Source organism: Sebastes fasciatus, chromosome 9 (assembly GCF_043250625.1).
Source record: "Sebastes fasciatus isolate fSebFas1 chromosome 9, fSebFas1.pri, whole genome shotgun sequence".
NCBI lineage: Eukaryota > Metazoa > Chordata > Actinopteri > Perciformes > Sebastidae > Sebastes > Sebastes fasciatus.
The window spans coordinates 9590781-9603203 of record NC_133803.1 but is presented as its reverse complement, the minus strand read 5'-3'; the positions used below and the strand labels follow the sequence as shown (position 1 = coordinate 9603203).

At 38.6% G+C, this 12423-nt stretch overlaps 1 protein-coding gene across 1 annotated transcript in view; it reads left to right on the top strand.

Moving 5' to 3' along the window:
- The first annotated feature begins 7921 nt into the window (after positions 1–7921).
- The window catches only part of LOC141773819 (semaphorin-4G-like), a 30306-nt gene continuing 25804 nt past the window's right edge, over positions 7922–12423 (top strand). The window contains exon 1 of the mRNA XM_074645895.1: positions 7922–8285. The gene's annotated coding sequence lies outside the window, so the exon portion shown is untranslated. The remainder of the gene's footprint in view (positions 8286–12423) is intronic.

Sequence of the window (12423 nt, the reverse complement as noted above, 5' to 3'; positions counted from 1 at the left end):
ACACCATAGTTCCCACAATGCAATGCGCATCTAAAAATACGGTTAAAACTTCTGTGAAAAATCGATAGAGAAAATTCGTTCATATTAACACGGTACATTGGCCCGTATTTTTACGGACTTTTCTTAGAGTACCACGGGACATTTTAGAAAATCTTCATATTTTTCGTAGGTCTTGCGCTGATTAGCCACCACACTCTAAGAAAAAAAAAATCCGAAGAAAAACAGAAAATGTCCTGGCAGAAAATTACCGGGACATTTTCCGTTAAATTAACCATCAGGGTGACAGGGGGAGGGACGCAATTGCGGACCAGGGAAATCTTAAAGTTACTTCCGAAGGATAACCAAATCGCAAGCGATTCAAAGGGAGAGGGGAAACACCAAATGAAAACAGGCCTAAAAGGAAGGCTCCCTACACTCAATATAAGTTGAAAAAACTAAAACTAAAACACCGCTGCCGAGCAGCTGACTAGAACATAAATAAAACAAAAGAACCAGCGAAGGCAGGCCACACAGACTTGACCCACTCTAAGAGACTCTGAGAAGAGAAGAAGCTAAATGGTGAGTGAATCCCACAGATAGGTTCACGTGTCAGATTCACACACCCCTATACAGATACAGCAACAACAGGACAGCACTCTCACTACCTCTGACAAAGAGACAATGGGCCTTTCCCATTTCCGATTTTATAAGGCTCGATTCCTCTCCTCGACTCCTCTCCTCGCGTCTTAGTCCCGCCCACGGGAGATGCGAGCGGAGGAGGCGAGGAAAAGACACGAGGAGAGAGGAAGAGAGGAAATATGTTTTTAGAGACATGAGACGTCCTTTCCTCTGAAGCGTCACCTGAAGCGACGTCCGTTTCTGATGACAGCAGCAGCTGATCACAGCTGGATCAACTGTCAGTTGGCTTTAACAGCTGTTTATGTCTGAACTGATCTAATACTAATAAAAACACAGTTATTATCAGTGGTAGAGCAGCAGTGTTTCCTCTCTGTAGCCTGTTATCTGTTTAACAAACACATGCACATGAATAACAGCTCAGCGCTGTGAAAACAATGCTTATAACAGCTGCAGGGAAAACCCTGAGTTATCAATTGTATCCACATTTAGGCAAATTCCACGATATTCCCCATTTTACAGTTGATTCCATTTTTATTATCAAATTCCGTGATTCCGTCCATGTTTTCCTCATCGCAGATATCACAGGGTCCTACACAACTCATTATTTTACATGTTAGCAGAATCCCCTTTGTTCACGTTTGTTTATGTTGCTAAAAGTGTGATTACGGGTGTTTTTTCACAACAGCAGTTGGGTTCATTTGGTCCAAGTGAAAAAAAATTATGCATAGTTGCATTTTAGTTCTGGTCCAGTTCCTGTTCACACTGACTTTTTACAAACCAACCAGAGGAGTAAATATGAAGTTCTACAGACTGAGAGGTAACTCTCTGATTGTCATCCTGCATCATCAGGACCCACGTGGGGAAATGAAATTCTGGTGACTGACAGAAGTCTGTGCAGCACTTTAATGCTTCTGATGTGTATATTTGTGTTCTTTGATTAACAACTGATTACTGTGGGAATGCTGATTCAGCATTCTCAGTATTGTTCTTTGAATCTTTATTCAACTATTTCTTCCGTACGTTTTTTGGACTTTAACTACCTCTGCATACTTTCAACTACAGGAACCGTTCAACCATGAAAATATTCAGCTTTTTAAAGACATTAGTGCTATGACTTTTGTTGTTTCAACTATTTATACTTTTTAAAATATTAAGCTTTTTCCACATTTTTTTGACAATGTAACTCAATGGAGAAAATCTTCAAATCCTCTTAAACCTGCTCCAATTTGAAATGCTACTGCTTCTGCATACTTTCAGCTACAGACTTCATTTAAACTTTAAACGGGTTAAAAGTCTTTGAACTATTAAGCTATGATTCAGCTTTTTGATATCTTTTACAGGTTTTGATTTATCGCAGTTTACGTTTTATGAAATTTTCAGACCATTTCAGATTTTATAATGGGTGTGTATCGCGTGGATCGTTAAAAGCTAGAGCACATGACATCACAGCTAGAGTGGAGGAAAGCTTTAAAGTCTTTTGAAAATTTTCCAAACAAATTGCTCCCTAATCCAGAACTTTCCTCTCTTTCATCTGCTGCAATGTTAATTCATCTCTAAAAGTCTTGAACAAAAACTCAACTGTGGAGACTTTTTAAACTGCCAGTTCTCAGTCATTTTTAAAATTTATACACACAAATGACACGTCTACATCTTCATCAAAGTCTTGAGGTGCTCAAACTGAAGAGATTTCCGCTATACAACGTATAGTTTTTAACTGAGAGGGTCTTTTTCAGGTAGTACCTTCTCTGTGTTTTCACCAGTCATTCCCAACCATGACTCAGCACTTTCAGACACAAACAGGTGTCTCTGATTGGCTGATTAGAGCTCCATCAGTCTCTACCTGTCTCTGATTGGTGCATTTTTCTTAAGCTCTTTTTAAATGTACAAGTTTAATTTCTATTTAAGCCTATACAGTTACTGTCTGTCTGATCAGTCTCTGCCTCTCTGATTTAAAAGTACCACACACACACACACACACACTCACAAGCCCCAGAAGGTAACTGTATCTTAGCAGGGAACTCAGGATAAGTTTTTTTTTTCAAAATAAAATCTCTATAGAGTAACTCTATCTTCTATATTCTGTCTAATGACTTACAGTTTTAAAGGTTCTAGCTACTACTACTACTACAACTATTACTAATACTGCTGCAGCTGCTGCTGCTACTAATACTGCTACTAGTACTACTGCTTCTGTTCCTACTGATTCTGCTATTACTACTACAGCTGCTACTACTACTACTACTACTACTACTACTACAGCTGCTGCTCCTTCTGCTGCTACTACTACTACTACTACTACTATGATTACTACTACTATTGCTACTACTACTGCTACTAATGCTTTTGCTACTAATACTACTACTACTACTACTACTGCTACCGCTACTACTACTGTTACTGCTGCTACTACTACTATTAGTGATGTTACTACTACAACTACTACTACTATTACTACTACTACTGCTTTTGCTGCTGCTCCTTCTGCTACTACTACTACTACTACTACTACTGCTACTTTCCACCCAAATACCACTTTCTGTGTAACGACTTTTAGATTTTAAAGGTTCATTCAGTCAAAACCCTATTTCTGTCCAAGCAATTATAGTTTTAAAAGTTTATTTCACCCAAATACTACTCTCTCTCTCCCCCCCCTCTCTCTTTCTTTCCGCCTATTCAGGAAATTTTACCACTTTAGACAGTATTACAGTTTAGCTTCCAGCTTTTCTAGCATTATATTTATGCTCTTAGCTTCTTTAGGTAATTCAGTTCAGCTTCCAACTCTACCAGTTGTACATTTCATCTTCTAGGGTTTTCAGCAGTGCAATGCAATGCATTTGAGCTTTAACATTTTTAGGCAAGTCATTTCACATTTCTGCATTTTCAGCAATGCTTTGCAATAAAAAGCTAACTTTCGTTTACATTCTGTTTACTTTCGTGTTCTCACAGGTATTTCCATACGTTGTTTGAAAGAAGAGCACACACCCATCAACATAAACCTGACCGACTGTGATGCTGAACTTCACCTACCAGAAAGAGCTCTTCTTCTTCCGACTCATCTGAACTCAATGTGTGGTGTATAGCAGTATGAGATATTTGGTGGTGCCTCAGTGTCTTGCCATGCATTTTCAGTTAATCTGATTTTTGAATGCATGTTAGAAATTATCAAGCCTGTAGAAGTCATTGAGTTAAATAAGGATGTTATTTATCTGTGTAACAGAACATCTTAGAATAATATCTGAGGTGGAAACTCTTTGTGGTTTTCTCCAGGCCCCGTTGGACTTAACAGACTTCCAGATCCACCAGGAGCTGATCAAGGGCCGGGAAGACAATTCCTTCTACAAGAGCTGTGTTCTGGTGGTTCTTCTTCCTGGCTCCTTGTTTTTATGTTCATTTTCTTTTTGAGGATTTTTGGCATTATTTGTAAATAAAATCTTTTTTCTTATTTGAACTAAACTCTCCGCTATGGTGTCCTTTGTATGTTACCGGTCACATGATTGTGCCAAATGTTTTCCTGTTGTGGCCGTAACAATTTCCAACCATGCTCCTTTAGAAAGACGGCCAGTTAGCTTGTTCTATTACTGTGTACCTGTAAGTCTTTGCACTGTTGCTCAATTAAGTCTGTCAATATCTGCAGTCATCAGATCAGTCATTTGAGTCCACAAGAATAAGCATAAATCAGATACATTAATATTTGAGATCTTAAAGAAGTGTATGTTAACCTTTTGGTCCTATTGTCACCAATACATACTGTATAGACAACCTTAGACGGCATTTATGTTATACCAGTAAGTGGCGTTAATGCGTTAAAGAAATCAGTGGCATTAAAACAAATTTACGTTAATGCGTTATTATTGCGATAACTTTGACAGCCCTAATCACTATGTTTGGATCTAGATACCTGGTGTACAAACAAATATAAACAATTTATATGACTAGCATTTCAACTGACTGGTTTTGAGTCCCACTGTATGCTGTGTTTTGTGTGCAGGTCTCTGTAGATCTCTGTATCTGAATGGCCGGAAGAGTGAAACAGTTCAATCTTTTTTATTGTTATTAATAGCAAGCACACACTGGGGGACAAGCAGAAGTGCTGCACCTTGTGATGTAACTAATACATCCACAACATAGCCTACTGTATGTCCTCATATGAACGAATCACTCCGCCACTTCTTCAGGTACCTCTGTTGCCATGGTAACCCGCAACAGTGAACGCTCCTTCCTCCATATAGCTCGAGTGAAGTTACTCTGTTGTATCCCTTTGTGACTTTTATGGGGTTAATGCAGCTGAATGTGTAAGACACAACCCCCATACGCTGCACAAACCCCCGCTGAATTGCATTAAGGAGTTGAGATAAAAGGTTGAATTCAACATCAACACTGCACACTGAACATGACTCACTGCATTTATAATTGATACATACATTCATAATGGAATAAAAGTTGTGATAAATGAGAGAAGAAAGTCAAACATGGAATGACAGATAGCTGCGGTTTTCCCCTTCATAATCAGAGCAGATCATAGATCTCTGCAGCACACAAGCCGTTTGTGTTTTTATGATATGTGAGGACCTGCAGGGTGTATACAGACAGATACATATCTGATCAATGTTGTTACTGTTGCTTTATGCAATATAAGGGCTAAAGCCCCATGTATATGTCCTCTGGGCATGCTATTTCATTGGTTTTGTGTCTCTGGGGATAGGAACAGGGGAGAGTGATGGAGCCGGCTTTCCTCACAGGCACCCTCATTAAATGCTGAACTCCTGTGTATAACATAACATCCACATTTACTGGGATATGAAATCTGCTGCACCATGAATCTCACCCAATCTACAGATGCAAAATATAATATTTTAGCCGAGGGTCTGGAGGAGAGGAAGAGGGAGGCGAGGAAACAGATTAGGACCAGGAGGTGGAATTATGTCTGCATGCCTGAATGTGAGCAATGTGAGTTTTCCACAGAGGTGTTTTCATAAAGAAAAACCTAAACTAAACGCTACAGTGACATATTATTTCATGTTTCAAACCCCCAGTTGGTTGCTTATGTTGTCAGGCCACTGTCAGTCAACTCCAATAAGAGTTTTTGAGTGTTAAACTCTTAATAAATAATACCTAAGGATTTTTTTTTTCAAACTTTACCTTTGATTGCTGCTTTTTTCCCAGTAGTTAGGTCTAGTTTTGAATATTTAATGTAATCAGGAACATTTTAAAGTGGCTATAATCACTAAAAAAATTTTTTTTAAAAAGGGCTCACATTACTACTTGCAGATAAGTTCCCTTTAGTGAGCTGTGTAGCATCTTCCAGCTCAAAGTTTTGATTTTATGGCTGCAACAGCCACTTTTTGACCTCTGCCTCACTTGAAAAAGCTCTATCTATCTATCTATCTATCTATCTATCTATCTATCTATCTATCTATCTATCTATTTATCTATCTATCTAACCATCTATTTAGATAGATAGACACACACATAATGTTGAATGTTGTTAAACTAAACTGTCAAAAAATGCTCATAATGGAAAACAGAAATATTGAATCTAATGGAATGATTAAAGATTTGAAATACAAATGTTTATTATTGCCTTTATAAAACTAAGGAAATATATTCAGAAGTTTTATTTTATTTATTTATTATTTTTTCATTTGCTGTAGCATTGTTAATGTTTTTTTAAAGACATCTTGGAAAAAACAAAAGCTCTGTGTCTGCTACATGTGTAACTAGGCAACTGTTTGCTAAGTTTGTCTTATCTTGTCTTATGTTCACAGCTTGTTTCCTCTGCCCCCAAGTAGCCAACAAACTTTTCTCTTGATGAGATTTGAAACCAAGTTTTCAGGGGGCTTTAATGCAACACCTACTCATTGAATTTACAAAGCAGCATCAAACGCCATGAAATGCTGGAGAACCACATGTTTACTTGATTTAATCTCTAGAGAGATCAATGCATACTGGTGTCAGCCATCAATAAGAGAAGCTAAATAAATGCAGGGAGTAGCCTACTCATAGAAGAAATGAAAAATCTTTATTTGAATAATGTTGTAATGACATAATAATGTCACTTTATAAAAAAAATTAATTAAATAGGCCCTTTTCACAGCAGCCATGTTTACATGTCATTGCACGGTAAAACTTGTTCCATTTAGGTAAACCCGGGCCCTGGTATAGTTCATGTTGGCTCATTGGAGATTGAAACTACTGAACATCTGTTTTTCCACTGTATATACTCTGCGGCGTTCTGGGAGGATTTGCAGGACTGTCTGTCAACCAAAATGCAATTACTTGCTCCTCTCACAAGAGAAAATATTGTGTTTGGTATTAACATGAAGGACATTAAGAGTGACTTGATATCCAACAATCTGATACTGCTGGTGAAATTTTTCATCCATGCATTCAAATGGAGGAAAATTAAACCCCTATTTTCAAAAGGGACCTTGTGGATAATCATCTCAGTGCTTTAACACTAATGAATGGAAAGCATGCAAAGTCTCTCCTCAGAGCTTATGAAGAACTGAACATATATGATGATGACCCCTAGAGCTACTATGGAAGAGTGCAGTCTTATTATTATTATTTATTTATGTATTTTTTCCTTTAATTATTTTTTACCCTCCTTTTATTTTCACTATATTATTTTTTTATAATTTAAGTTATCTTTCCTATCCAATTGGGCCTTGTATGTTAAGAAGTGTTGTTGAATTTAGATTACAATGCCACAACCAGCACTGCTCCCAGTAGACCACTTACACACCAAAAAAACTGACAATAACCTGATATTTTCAGGTGGAATTTCATTCATTCTCACTGTGCAATATCATTTTCCACTTGTGCAATTTTGTTAATAGTCTGTCTATTGTCAATACTGTATATACTGCTCCTATTTTTATACTTCCTTCTATTTAAATGGTTCATATTTTGTTACACTTTGTTTAGCTTTTTTTTTTACTGTGTTAGCTGATGCATCTTGTTTTTTGCACTATCCCCTTTGCTGATGTACACTGCAAATTTCCCCACTGCGGGACTATTAAAGGAATATCTTATCTTATCTTATCTTATCTTAATGTTTGTAAATTAATTATCTTCAATAAAATAAAAAAAATAAATGTTGGCTCACTGGAATGGCTGTGACACACTAAACAGAATGGGTCCATAATGAATTTGATCAAGTACACCTGTGTTTACCCTGCTATGACTTGTACAAATGGCAAAAAAGGGGCCTATTATTAAATGTATCTATGACTTTCTATATAACCAGCACACCTGGTTGTGTGCAGTTCTCTCTGTGGCCGCTGGGTGTCAGTGTGGCGCCACTCTGCAGCAGCACTGAACGGACAGGTTGCACCTTTTTTCACTTTGCCTCATCATAACTGAAACTGTCCTCAACGAACCAGGAACCGTCTCATCATCTAATAACACCGAGCTGCTGGAGAGAAAGCACCGGACTGACTACCTGATGCAGAGGCTGGTGGAGGAGGAAGAAGAAGAAGTGTTGAGCGTCGTGGGAGGGCGGGCCACCTGTGACGGCTCGTGAGTGGAGGAGAGCCTCTCCAGTGTGTGTCGTTCAGTGGGTGTTTGTGTGCTTCAGAGGGTGTTTCGGCGTTTAAAGTCCACTTGGATTATCTGGAGCTCAAGGAAACATATCTCTCTCTAAGAGGAATCTGTCCGTGATTCAGGTAAGAGACCCTGAACGTTACACAACCGCTGCTAACCTGCAGAAACACAGTTTATATCTCGGTTTATTTTCTATACAGTGATAGTTGTGCAGCATAATTCTGTGTCGTCGTATCTCTTAAAGTCTTTATGCAATGCTCCTGTGCAGACTTGTGATATGTGTAGGCTATTATATCCTCTTAAATATGAGATAATTTACATTATGGGATATTTTCCTGTGAGTTGAGCCAATGCAGAAAGGTCTAAGATATCACCAACTGAGGTGAGAGAATTGGCATCCTGAATGTGTGTAAATTGCTGGATTTGAAACACCCATTATGACCCATTAATGTGCTGCACTTTACTGCATATATTATTTTATTAACATATAGGCGAACTGGACAACATGCAAAGTAAAGCTGCAAACTGTGAGTCATGGACAAACATGTGGCCAAGAACAGCAGCTCTGGTTAGAGTAAATCAGCTGTTGATGATGCTAAAGGTGCTTGGAGAGCATGATTGATCTGTTTTAAAATGATTAATCAGCCATATCTCCTGTCCAAGCTGATGGCCTTTTGTAACTGTGATCTAATCATTAGGCTGTAGGGAAACCCACTAATCTACCTGCTTTAAAAAATTAAGAAAGTGGAAGGAAATTGCTTGTGAGATATGGAAAGATGTAGTCATATAACACAGTTTATGTAGATAGTGTCTTTGATGTTCTCTTCCTATTGTTTTCATACCTTTTCCAAATGTTGGTCATTTATAATCATGCTTTTATAATGACTTCACCAATGCTTTGAGTTGTCAGTAACTCAATAATGAGCTGCAGCCACTCATTGGGATTTTTAGCACAGTCCAAATGGAGCAACCATGATGCATCTATCGATTATTTTCATTGTCGATTAATCTGCCGATTATTTCCTCGATTAATCGATTAGTTGTTTGGTCTATAAAATGTCAGAAAATGGTGAAAAATGTCGATCAGTGTTTCCCAATGCCCAAGATGACGTCCTCAAATGTCTTTTTTTCTGTCCTCACCTTTATTACTGTCATAGAGGAGTAGAGAAGCCAGAAAATATTCACATTTAAGAAGCTGGAATCAGAGAATTTTTAATTTTTTTTCTTAAGAAATTACTCAAACTGATTAATCGATTATCAAAATAGTTGGCAATTAATTTAATAGTTGACAACTGATCGATCAATTGTTGCAGCTCTAGCTCCGTCAGTATGCGCTATCAATGATTCCTATCGGGATTTATTCTTCTGGCTACATCTACACTGAAAACATGCTATATGTTAATGCAAAATAACAAAAGTTGTTCCATATGCCAAATAAATGTTTATTTGTCTAATATTGTATTTCTGTTTCTCTGTAGCGTAAGTTAACGTAAGAGGGATTCCTCCTCTGTTGCTCTTTTCCTCATCGAATCGAATCCCTTTGAGGCAAATTTGGGATTTTAGGTTATATGTTCTGAATAAAACCTTTAAAGACTTGTCTGAATTAGTGGTAGAGCGATTAATCAGTTTGGCCAATTAATTGGCGCCGATAGGGCGTTTTACAAACTATCGTTAACGGCGGAACTGGGCTCTGATAATGGCCAATGGCTGCACAGTCGCCACCAGTCACGCTGGGATGTACTGAAGAACATCACCGTTTTGCATGGAGGTAAAGGGGGAGGCAGAGGGGGAGAAAAAAGTCATCTCTCGAATATATAACGTAACACTATCAACTCTTTGTCCCAGATACAAGACAGGCAGACATGGAGGAAAAGAAATAATTCACTGTCACTTAATCTTGCTTACTGTACCAATTTGGCGTTCTTTCTTCAAAATAATCCAGCCATGTTACATCCATTCATGAAATGAAATCACACACTTAAGGATCCTCTTTACCCCGGGAATATGCACAAACATTAATGGTTCGCAAGAGTGACATTTAACAATGTAACAGGACGTGCAACAGAAGTAATCCTGACCAGTCATAAACCACAGATCAGTGCATCGCCCATTGCAAATAAATAGAATATTTTCCAATGATGTAATCCACCAAATCACACTTCAGTATATCCTCTTGTGAATTATTAAATTTGTAATGTAGCATACAGTATGTAAAAGTAGCGGACTAGGCTGCTGCAGAAGTAAAGAAAATATCGGCCAGTTAATCGGCTATCTGCTTTTTCCTGCTCCAAACTATCGTTATTGTATATCGGCCTTTAGAAATCCACTATCGGTCGACCTCTAGTCTGAATTGACTCAAAGCCTGTTGTTGTTTTCTTAAATGATGTTGATCATGGTTTTTGAGGGTCTTCTCTGTAGTCTAGACCCTAAAAAAAACATGAATTTTAGATTCTAAACTACTACCACATTTGACTGCCGTTAACCCAGAGAGAACCGCCGCAGAGTGGAAACATTCAAACAAATGACACAACTAAGCTGTGATTGTTGTGTTATGCACAACTACAAATGATGGCAAAGAACATTTCAGTAATACACTGACCATACACAGTTGTGCCTCCTTTGTCGTGTTGTCAGAATAACTCCAGCGTCGGTTTAAAGAGCCCAGTGTTGCATTCACAAAGTGACAGTACAAAGTGTGAAGCTACAGTACTGGGAACAAATAGAGTTCAGTTCAGTTGGCTTCCTTTTGTCTGTCTGTGAAACAAGAGGGTTTTAAAGCAGCCTGTCTCTCTTTTGAAGCACAGCTCAATGGCTTTGACTGTAATCTTTTCTACTATTTGTCGCACGCGCGCACACACACACACACACGTATCCAACTCAAAAACAGAGAGTTTCAAGTCCCTTGGGACAATCGCTGTCTGTTGATGGAGCTGTCACCGCAGTGCTCCAATCTCCTCCATTCAGGCAGGTTTATAGACACTTTATAATTGCCTGATAAAATCCATCAGTGTGAATGAATGTCATGGGACTGAGAGCTGGCAGCGAGATCAGGAGGAAGACCGATTAGAAAGGTTAGGTCGCGAGAGGTAGACTCACTGTGATTTCCTCTGGGTCATCCCTCATTTTAGTTTCAACATGTCTCTTTCTACATCTTCTCAAAGTTGTGACTGGTGTGCTCAGTGGACAATTAACTATTGAAAGCTTCTGCATTGAAGGGGTCCGGGGTACTCGGAGCAAGTCAGGAGGAGTAATCTGGATTTTAGATGACAGAGAATCGGTAATGTCACAATTACTGGCTCTTTGCTCCGCACTGCTGGACTTTTCCGACAGCATTTCACCTCCTCCCTCGCCGCTTTCTCTCTTTTATATTTTCATTCTCTTTCCGTCATATTCCTGTGAAGCATTTCCATCTGAATAGACTCTCAAGACCACATCAGTTGACAGACAGACTGACTGACTGAAAGGATTTAGACCCTGACAGCCCATTTGAGTGATTTGGTGTGCATGAGTCAGATATAAAGAGCCCCTCCTCTGCCACCTTTTTAAAGGGAGCTTAGACGAGGCCGGGAGGACGATTGACAAACCTTTACAGTGTTTGACAGGCATCAGGAGAGGCAGCACATCCTGAGAGAGAATGTAAGACTGAAATAATTGGTGTCCTCAAGGTATATTTGCCATAGTGGGAGCAAGATAGAGCTGTAAAAAACCTTTAAAAAGTAGTTGACACTAGTTAAAAAGTGGTATTTCCCTAAAGGCTACATTTCAGGAACTGGTTTTCAGCCTTGTTTTCACTGTTTTGAGATTGCCCTGAGGTTTTGGGGCCCAAGGAGTGGTAAATTTTTTTCCACCCCTGGAGGATCACATATGGGTATACTTAACGTTTCCAAAGCATTTAGATTGATTTCCTACCTTCTAGCCATTGGTTTAATTTCACCACAGTACAGTAGAGATATCCCGCTGCAGAGAGCTGACATCCATCACTGTGGAGATTTAGATGACTTCACTTTTCTCTCCTCCAACTTCCTTTCAGTCAAAATAATGAATTTGCCATCAGGGATGGATTTTAAAACTCTTCCTTGCCAGTGTATTCTGGGAAAGTCCGACATCCAAGCCTTCAGTCAGCTGTTGAGATGTCATGTTTTTAATGCAAGAAACTAACAAATAATGATTGTTTTCATTTTGATTAACCTGGTGCTTATTTTGCAATTAACCATTTAGTTAATCAAAATAACACAAAATAGTGAACCCATCAAAAGTTGT